The 9,464-nt window shown below is 37.2% G+C and overlaps 1 long non-coding RNA gene across 1 annotated transcript; it reads left to right on the top strand.

Annotated features, from left to right (window-relative positions):
- Positions 1-6,749: 6,749 nt before the first annotated feature.
- Positions 6,750-7,971, top strand: LOC130731556 (uncharacterized). The gene is made up of 3 exons (XR_009016735.1): positions 6,750-6,982; positions 7,099-7,201; positions 7,412-7,971. It is a non-coding gene; the product is annotated as an uncharacterized LOC130731556 (long non-coding RNA).
- Positions 7,972-9,464: the final 1,493 nt, after the last annotated feature.

Raw genomic sequence — 9,464 nt, 5'->3', positions numbered from 1 at the left:
CCAAATATTACAAACATAGCACCCCCTCTAAGAAGGACCTACTAAAGAATATGTCTCATTAAAACCTTACTAGTCCACATAATTTAATTTGCTAAATATATGATTTAATTTTTATTTTATAAATTAAAAAATGCTTGGGACGTGGTTGATTTTTTTTGTTTGACACAGGTGTTCTCCTTCGGAGGCAATCCTGTAAGTGGTTGATTTAAAAATATAAAAGGAACATTAAACTATTTTTAAACGGAAAAGTAAAATATTTAATTGAAAATTAAAAATTAAAAATAATGAAAACATGAGTGATAGTGTCGAGTTGAATATCATATTTTTATCCTTACAATTCTCAAACACGCCTCATAATCCATCTTGTTCTTGACTGCTACCCCGTTGTCATGCCTAGATGCAAGACGTATACCATTAATCAATCTCGAATTTTCATTATCTAAAATTACATCTAATATAGACAGGGGTTGTATAACTTACCCAATGAGATTATCTAACTCTATCATAGTGGAGCAATAGGACTATCTTGGTGACGAGGCGCACTGTTTGAGGTTGAAGAAGGGAATGTGGAGATGAAGAATGAGGTGAGGAAGGACATGAGGATGTAAGGTTGTCACTTGTCAAATATGTTCAGAGAGGGGTGTAGGACGATAAGTCATCTGAAGGCACAAGGGCTGAGCGAGATGTAAGGATCCAAGAAAAATAAAATTATCATGCACATGATCTATTCGATCATGGACCCTAGCTAGTCGCCACTTATTTTTATTTTTCTTTTGCTATCATATCATAAAGTGTATGTTTCTCATAAATATATTATGAGAAAGATTGATGTCGTGGACAAAATCATTGTACATAACTAATTTCTCTCTTGTTATTACAACTTTTCCACCATACTTTTGTCCACGACATAACCCTTAACAAAAGCTTTTGAATATATTACTCATAAAGTATACCTATGAGAAAGATTGATAAAAAACAACACTAACACATAACTAATTTCTCTCTTATATGATTTTCTATTACCATCACAAAGATGGAAGTTAAAATAAACATAAAATGCGATTATAAATGGCGGTGTGAAACCCCACAAATAAATTTCGCTTACGGAAACATATGTGATTACCTGCAAAAGCCTTCACTTTACCTTTTGTGATGAGCTTAATTAACATGATAACTTTTTGCTAATAGAAGTGATTAAGAATGACCCAAGCATGAAAAGCAATAGAAGCCAGCATTAGTCTTAGATAGGGCACGTGAAAGAGAGAAAGCAAAGATGATATATATAAATGCCTCTTCATGTCTCCTTTCGGCACCTTCTTCTCTCTTTGTTGCCCCTTGGGGGCCACGGTTCTAATTTCCTTTCACACCAGTAGTCACTTATCTCAAGGCTCATTCAATTCATTCCTCTGTCTCTTTATCTCTTTCTCTGTTCTTAAAGAGAGACATGCATGATCTTTGTATAACTTGTAAGCGTGTGTGTGTGTAAGTGCCCTTATTTTTCAAAGCAAAACCCTCATCAATTAACTCTCTTTATTTCTCTCTCTCACAAAGTGTGTTAGACCATTCACAATGACTGTTGAGGATTATTGTTGAGCTTTGTTGAATTGGTGCAATGGCTGTTGAGAGGTTGTTGAAAGGGTTGTTGAGGAGAGAGGGACGTCCAAAATGTTGAGCATCCTCAACATTGTTGAGACCTGCCGGGTGTGCCACGCGTCACACGCGGGTTGGCCCCTCCCAGGCGCGTGGGCCACACGGCCAGACAAGGCGCGTGACGCGCCTGGGAGGAGAGAGGAAAATTAATTTTTTTTCTGCAGCCGCCACGTGTCGAGTATCTGTTGGCCGTCCGGATTTCTTTTATCCTTATCTTTTGAACTCAATTATTTCATCAAAAAAAAAAATTCTGAAAAAAAAAATATACCAAAATTCATGATTTTTTTTTCTCTATAAATAGAGACTTGGTTCGTTTGATTTGGACACAGAAAAAAAAACCAAGTTTTTTCACTCTCTTATTATCTCTCTCACCATCTTACTCTCTTTCTATTAGCTTTTCTTTTGAAATGGATCACAACAATCACCATTTCAACACCCAGAATTCATCTAACTACCCATCTAACAACCAAAATCTCAACAATTATCCAGATCCAAATCATTTTCCCAACTAACGTCATCAAAATCCCAACATTTATCAAGATCCAAATCAATATTGGTCTAACCAACGTCCTCAGCATCCCAACAATTATGAAGATCCAAATCAATTTTCCTACTACGTCCTCAAAATCGCAACAATTATGAAGATCCAAATCAATTTTCCTACCCACGTCCTCAAAATCTCAACAATTATCAACATTCGAATCAATTTTCTTACCCATGTCCTCAAAATCTCAACAATTTTGCAACAAATTCCAACCAGTCATCCTTTCATCCCTCTATGAGATATCCATCTCAAACACCCCCGTCTAGTGGTCATATGCCAATGGTGAATGAAAATTTTCCAGGTGTTGATGCACCCGAATTTCCCGAATTTTCAACACAAATGAGTTTTGGTGGCATGACAGCTGCTGATCATACCACTCCAAATCAAGAGGATACAACTCCTAAGAGCAAGAAAACCCAGTCACCAGCATGGAACACTACACAAAATTTGGTGTTAATTAGTGGGTGGATTAACTGTGGAACAAGTAGTGTTGTGGGGAAAAACCAGAGAGGAGAAACATTTTGGAGAGATATTGCTGAGTATTGTAATGAGCATTGCTCATTCGATCCTCCGCGTGATGGAAATGCATGTCGAAACCGCTGGAATTATATGAACAAAATACTGGGTAAGTGGATTGGCGCTTATGATGCCGCTAAGCGTCAGCAAGCAAGCGGTTGGTCGGATAATGATGTTTTGGCAAAAGCGCAGGAATTATTCGCCTGTGGGAAGAATGTTCAATTTACTTTGATGGAAGAATGGAAGCACCTCCGTGATCTGCCACGTTTTTGTAGTCAAGTAGGAGGAAATAGTGGCTCAGCAAGTAGTGGAACTAAGAGAGCTCACGATAGTGATGCATGTGACTCAACCTCTATAGGATCAATTCCTCGTCCAATCGGTAGGGAGGCAGCTAAAAGAAAGAATAAAAAGAAAAGTAAAGAAGCTCCCTTGGAGGAGGACAAAGGTTGGGGTTGGGATAAATTCGATCGTATGAAGGAGAAAGAGCTTGTACGATTGGAGAAGATAACATCGGTGCAAGCAGAGACTAACCAATTGATGAAAACCAATTTGTATCTAAAGCTAGCTTTCGAAGAGAACCTCGACGACCATAAGAAAGAGCTGTTGAAGAAGTTGTCCCAAGAGCTATTTGGGAATTAATTTCAATCGAATATTTGTTTGTATTCGGTCAAATTTGTCAGTGGTGTCAAGTCTGTAGTGTTTGCTTTAATAACTTGTCAGTGGTGTTGAGTCTGTAGTGTTTGCTTTAATAATTTGTCAGTGGTGTCGAGTCTGTCGTGTTTGCTTTAATAATTTATCGGTTGTGTCAAGTCTGTAGTGCTTGGCTTTAATGTATGGCTTTAATGTCTTTGAATATGTTCCACTCAATTCGAATCTTGTCCTTTTCCGATTATTAACTCTAGTTGATAACTTATTTCGAATCCACCAGTGGTATCAAGTCTGTAGTGCTTGGCTTTAATGTCTAATAATATGTTCCACTCAATTCGAATCTTGTCATTTTCCGATTATTAACTCTAGTTGATAACTTATTTCGAATCCACCAGTGTCCACCATTCAATGTACTTATATATATGGATTATTGTGTTTCATTGATGTACCAATATCCCAAATCTCTTCCAGTCTACTTCGAATTCTTGTGATTGTAACAAGAACCAATATCCCAAATCTCTTCCAATTTCAAAACAAATGGATCCTGATCCTTTTGAAAATCCAGTTCCAAATCCTTTTGATTTTGCAGCATACCTTCAAAATTCTGAATTTGAAGAAGCTTTTATACGCAACCAAGTTAGGGAGCATCAAAATAAATTATTGGAAGATAGGGCACCTCGTAGCAGAAAATATGTCCATAGAGATCATGCAGCGGCAAACCGAAGGCTATTTGAGGACTACTTTGCCAATGAGCCTACATACGACGATACAATGTTTCGTCGTCGGTATCGGATGCAAAAACATGTTTTCCTTCGAATCGTTGCGGACCTTTCAAGTAGTGATAACTACTTCACCCAGCGAGTTGATGCAGCCTATAAAGAAGGAATATCACCCTTGGCAAAATGTACAACAGCAATGCGAATGTTAGCATATGGTGTGGCAGCAGATGCAGTCGATGAGTACATCAAAATCGGAGGTACTACAGCACTAGAGTGTTTACGTAGATTCTGTAAAGGAATCATACGATTGTATGAGCACGAGTACCTTAGAGCACCAACCGAAGCTGACCTGCAAAAAATACTACATGTTAGTGAAATGCGGGGGTTCCCAGGCATGATCGGGAGTATTGACTGCATGCACTGGGAGTGGAAAAATTGTCCTAAAGCATGGGAAGGTCAATTTACTAGAGGGGATAAGGGAACCACAACGGTTATTCTTGAGGCAGTTGCATCTCATGATCTATGGATCTGGCATGCCTTTTTTGGATGTCCGGGAACGTTGAACGACATAAACGTTCTAGATCGGTCACCAGTGTTTGATGACGTGGAACAGGGAAAGGCTCCAAATGTGAATTTCTTTATGAATCAACGTCCCAATAATATGGCATACGATCTAGCTGATGGTATCTACCCTTCTTATCCAACTTTCGTCAAATCGATTAGACTTCCTCAAAGTGAACCCGATAAGTTGTTTGCACAAGTTCAGGAGGGATGTCGGAAGGACATCGAACGTGCATTTTGAGTTCTTCAAGCTCGTTTTAAAATCATCCGTGAACCAGCTCGTTTGTGGGACATAGCTGATTTGGGTATCATTATGAGGTCATGCATCATATTACATAATATGATTGTTGAGCACTACTAGAAAAAGTATATTTCACATCGAGGTTTTCACATCGGTTGATGCCATAACTGATGTGAAAGGCAACGCGGTGGCAGTTTTGAAATTATGGTGAACTTTCTAAGACTTTTCACATCGGTTGGGATTAGGCCCGATGGGAAAAGTCATTTATTACATCGGTTTCTATATAACTCGATGTAAAAGGTCTAGGCGGTGGCAATTTTGAAATTTTAGTGAAGTGCCTTTTCACATCGGTTGGGATTATGCCCGATGTGAAAAGTCTCTCACACAACAAAACCACAACACGCACAAATCTCAGTTCACCAAAACCCCAACACGCACAAGTCTCTCGCCGCCGCAAGCAACTCAGTCTCTCGCCGTCGCTCTGGTCGTTGCTCGCCGCCGCTCTACTCGTGACTGGCCGCCGCTCCTGCTCGTGGCTCTTGATTCGCCGCCACTCCTGCTTCGTGGGTTTTGCCGATTAAGGAAGAAGATGGAAACCTAGCTTGTGGGTTTTGCCGATTCAGGAAGAAGATGGAAAACTAAGTTTGCTACAAGGTAAGTTTGCTGGAATTTGGGCTTCTCTGTAATCAGTTAACTACGTCCCTGCTTTAAGCTAATTTTCGTGTTCGTTGGTTGCTGAGATTTTTGCTGCAATTTTTCCCTAAACAACAGAAACGAGCAAGAAAAAGGGAAAAAATTGATTAAAATTCCAAAACTTAGGGTTTCGATTTTTGTTTGTTGGCGTGGAATCAATCTCAAATTCTGAATCCATTTCACGTTTTTGTGAAGTAGAAGCAACACGCACGCACGCCATTGCCCTGCGAGTTTCAACTATTAAGCATCGCGTTCTGCGTTTCCCTTTTCCTTCACCACTTTTGTTTGGCTCATCGGTGTTGGTGGTAAATTTTGCTTTCTATTGTTCTTTGGATTCGGTTAATTGCTTCATTTTAAAATCGTGTTTGGTTCTCTGTTTTGTATTCTGTTGTGTTTGGTTGAATTGGGGGTTACAGAAAGAAGACTCTGTTTTGGTAACGCATGATTGAGAATATAATCAATTATTATTGTTGTTGATAGTGCTTTCCTGAACTACTTTTGCTTCTTTTGTTTCCTGGCTTCCGAATCCTACTTTGTACACTGCCAATTTTATCTACACTGAATTGGGTTTTGCAAATTCAACATCGGAGTTATTATTGAATGAAATTGAGCATTTTCAGAATTCAGAGTGTTTGGAATCAACTACTTTTGCTTCTTCAATTAACTAGTTTTTTGTGTACACTTAACTACTTTTGCTTCTTCAATTAACTAGTTTTTTGTGATTTTCAGAGCAAGAACCCTCGTCTGCGAACTCTTCCAGCCACTCCAGCTCCGGCAAACTCTACCAGCCATTGCAAAACTCTTCCATCTTGGTGTAAGTTTGTTTTCACTTTAAAACTATTTTGTCATATCTTAGCACCATATCTTGCTGAGTAAGTATATGTAAATTTGTCATTTCTTTTATTTTTTTTAATCCAAATATATCTTACTTGACAGACTTATTGTTCTTCAACGCTTACAGTGGGCATTGGCAATTAATTATCATTTGTCCTAAACACAATACCTTAGTACTCCTTTGTTCATTACACAAGGATCTTCATTCACCAATGAAGGATATTGTTATGAGGTAAGTGTATATTTTATGTCGCTTTTGTTATATATTTATGTCCTATTACCCTGAAATGTTTAATTTTCTTTGTTGATTGTTTTCAATTTTTTTGATATAGAGCTATGGAGATTTATCAATTGGCTGAGGGTAGTAAAAAAAGGGCTGAATTGGTTCGTCCCAAAGTAAGTGTAGGGTAGATTATGGTTGCGTCTTGTTGTTGTTGTTTTGATATATATTAAGTGTATAAACATCGAATTCATTTGTAGGCAAGGTTGCAGCCTAATGGGAATGATTGTGGATATTATGTGATGAAGAATATGCTTGACATTGTCTCTGCTAATATTACTAAGTCTTGGAATGAGGTATTTTAATTTTATGATAAGTTAAATGTTTGTCTCTTAATTAGTTTGTCTCACTGTTTGAGTTCTTCATCAAAATGTCACAAACCTTGTATTTTAACCCATTGTACAAATTGTAGGTATTCAATGATCCAACGGCATTAACAGAAGAAGAGTTGTATGATTTGCGAAACAGTTGGGCAACTTGTTTTCTAGAGTTGATTAAACCTTAGAATTTATCAGGTTTATGCCTAAACTGTCTGAAAAACCTTAGCTCTCTTTGTATTGTGCTTTTTTCTGCACCTGCATTTGTCTTTGCTGCACTTGATGCGTGCGTACGTACCTTGTTATACTCTAGTTTTTTATTCTCTTTTGTCTTTGTTTTGGCTATATGTTGCTTGTTGAGTTTGTTTAGCTGATATACTGATCATATCATTAGTTTGTTTATGCTAGATTGATTGAATTGCTGGGAATTTTGCTGATATGGACAGTAGATTGGTGGAGAGATGATTGAATGGATTCATATGAGGCACTTTTTCTGCTGAATTGCGTGGCTCAGAATTTCAAGTGGTAGTGAATCTCTTTTTGTTGTATTGGTGGTCTTGGAGGCTTGGTAAAATTTGGGATAGGCAGTAACATTTGGGCAGTTTGTTGCCTTTGGATTAGTAGCTTTAGAGTTCTTACTATCTTATTGCTTTAGTAGTTCGAGACTTTACTACCTTAGTCTTTTCTTTAGCTTAGCTAGTTTATCTTTAGCTTAGCTAGTTTTGGTTACTTTGTATTTTGGCTTTGGACCGTTTCCTTGGTTTTTTCCAAAAAATATTTGGCAATGCATGATCAATTATTAATGATCAATGAATATTCAGCTCAAATTACTGTAAAAAAACTGAAAAAAAAAAGGAAAAAAAAGGACATTTCACCTCGGTTAGAAAATCAGCTGATGTAAAATATGTATATAAAAAAAAAAAGAGTATTCACATCGGTTGCGAAAAGAACCGATGTGAAATGTCTAACTTTCCACATCGGTTATTTCCTACCAACCGATGTGAAATGTATACTTTTCACATCGGTTATTTGATTCGCCCGATGTGAAAAATTACTTTTCACATCGGTTGTACAACCGATGTGAAAAGGTGGTGACATACTACATCACCCTTACTTACATCGGTTATGAACCGATGTAAAAAGTGATTTTGGCCCGATGTTAAAAGTAGTTTTTCTAGTAGTGGAGGATGAACGAGATACATTTGCTCAACGTTGGACCGATTTTGAGCAATCTGGGGAAGGTGGATCTAGTACACCGCAACCATACTCGACCGAGGTGTTACCCGCTTTTGCAAATCATGTGCGTGCTAGATCCGAGTTGCGTGATTCGAACGTTCATCACGAACTGCAAGCAGATCTAGTGAAGCACATATGGACAAAGTTTGCAAATGCTTCGTGATGGAAGATGATTTGTATCGTACTAATTACGTTATTTGTGTGTTGTGTGCTTAGTTTGTTGTCTTGCAGTTTAAGTTAAGAAAATAAAATAAATTATTGTGTGCTTCATTTGTCGTCTTCCATTTTTTAGTTAAGGAAATAAAATAAATTATTGTCTATATTAAAAAAAAATTTGTTAAGTGTTTATTATTTAATTTAATTTAAAACAATAATTGTAATTTTATGTAAATAATAAAAACAAAAAAATTAAATTAAATAAAAATATGAAATAAAAAAGTGGTGGGGTAGGGTGAGTGGTGGGGTAGGGTGTTGAGAGAGAAAACCATTGGAGTGGGTAATTGTTGAGAGTTTGTTGAAGAGGAGAGAGAAGATGATGTGGAGTGTTGGGAAGATAAAAAGTGGGGTAGAAAAGGGGTAAACAAAACTTTTGTTGTTTAACCATTGTGAATGGTCTTAATGATGCACTTGAAAAGCAATCACCCCTGTTCCCATCTTTTCTACTGTCTCACTGTGCTTAAAGTGGGGTTGTTCCTGGTTTGGCTTAAAAGTCTTTAATTAGTAATATTTATGTTGCTGTTCTTTGCAAAGATTATTACACTGACACAGAAAAGCAGCATCTTTTCTTCATAAACACACATTCATTAGTGATGCATAGTTTAGTTGCTGTCCTCTCTGGCCTCTGCTTCTTTCTCACTTTCTCATGATCGGTTCTTGGCATTGACCATCAGATTATCACATATCTGATACCTCCATCTCATTGGTCATTTTCATCATATATATTATTTGCACACCAAAATTATATTCAATTCTCATTGGTTAATTTAAAATGATCTAAAGTTAGAAGTGGGTGCATCTAGATACTTAATTGTAGTGCAATATGAATGAATTCATAACAAGAGTTTTCTTTACTTACCTTGAAGTGATGTGATAATATTATTTTGCACAGAAATAAATTTTCGGAAACAAATATTGGTACAACTATTGCAATTTACTTGAAATCCAACACTCCATATTTGGAGAACATGTTTTACATATAATTTATCAAACTCCAGTAACAAATTGT

Source organism: Lotus japonicus, chromosome 1, assembly GCF_012489685.1.
Source record: "Lotus japonicus ecotype B-129 chromosome 1, LjGifu_v1.2".
Taxonomy (NCBI): domain Eukaryota; kingdom Viridiplantae; phylum Streptophyta; class Magnoliopsida; order Fabales; family Fabaceae; genus Lotus; species Lotus japonicus.
Note: the sequence above shows the minus strand (reverse complement) of the source record. Positions and strands in the feature narration are given on the sequence as shown.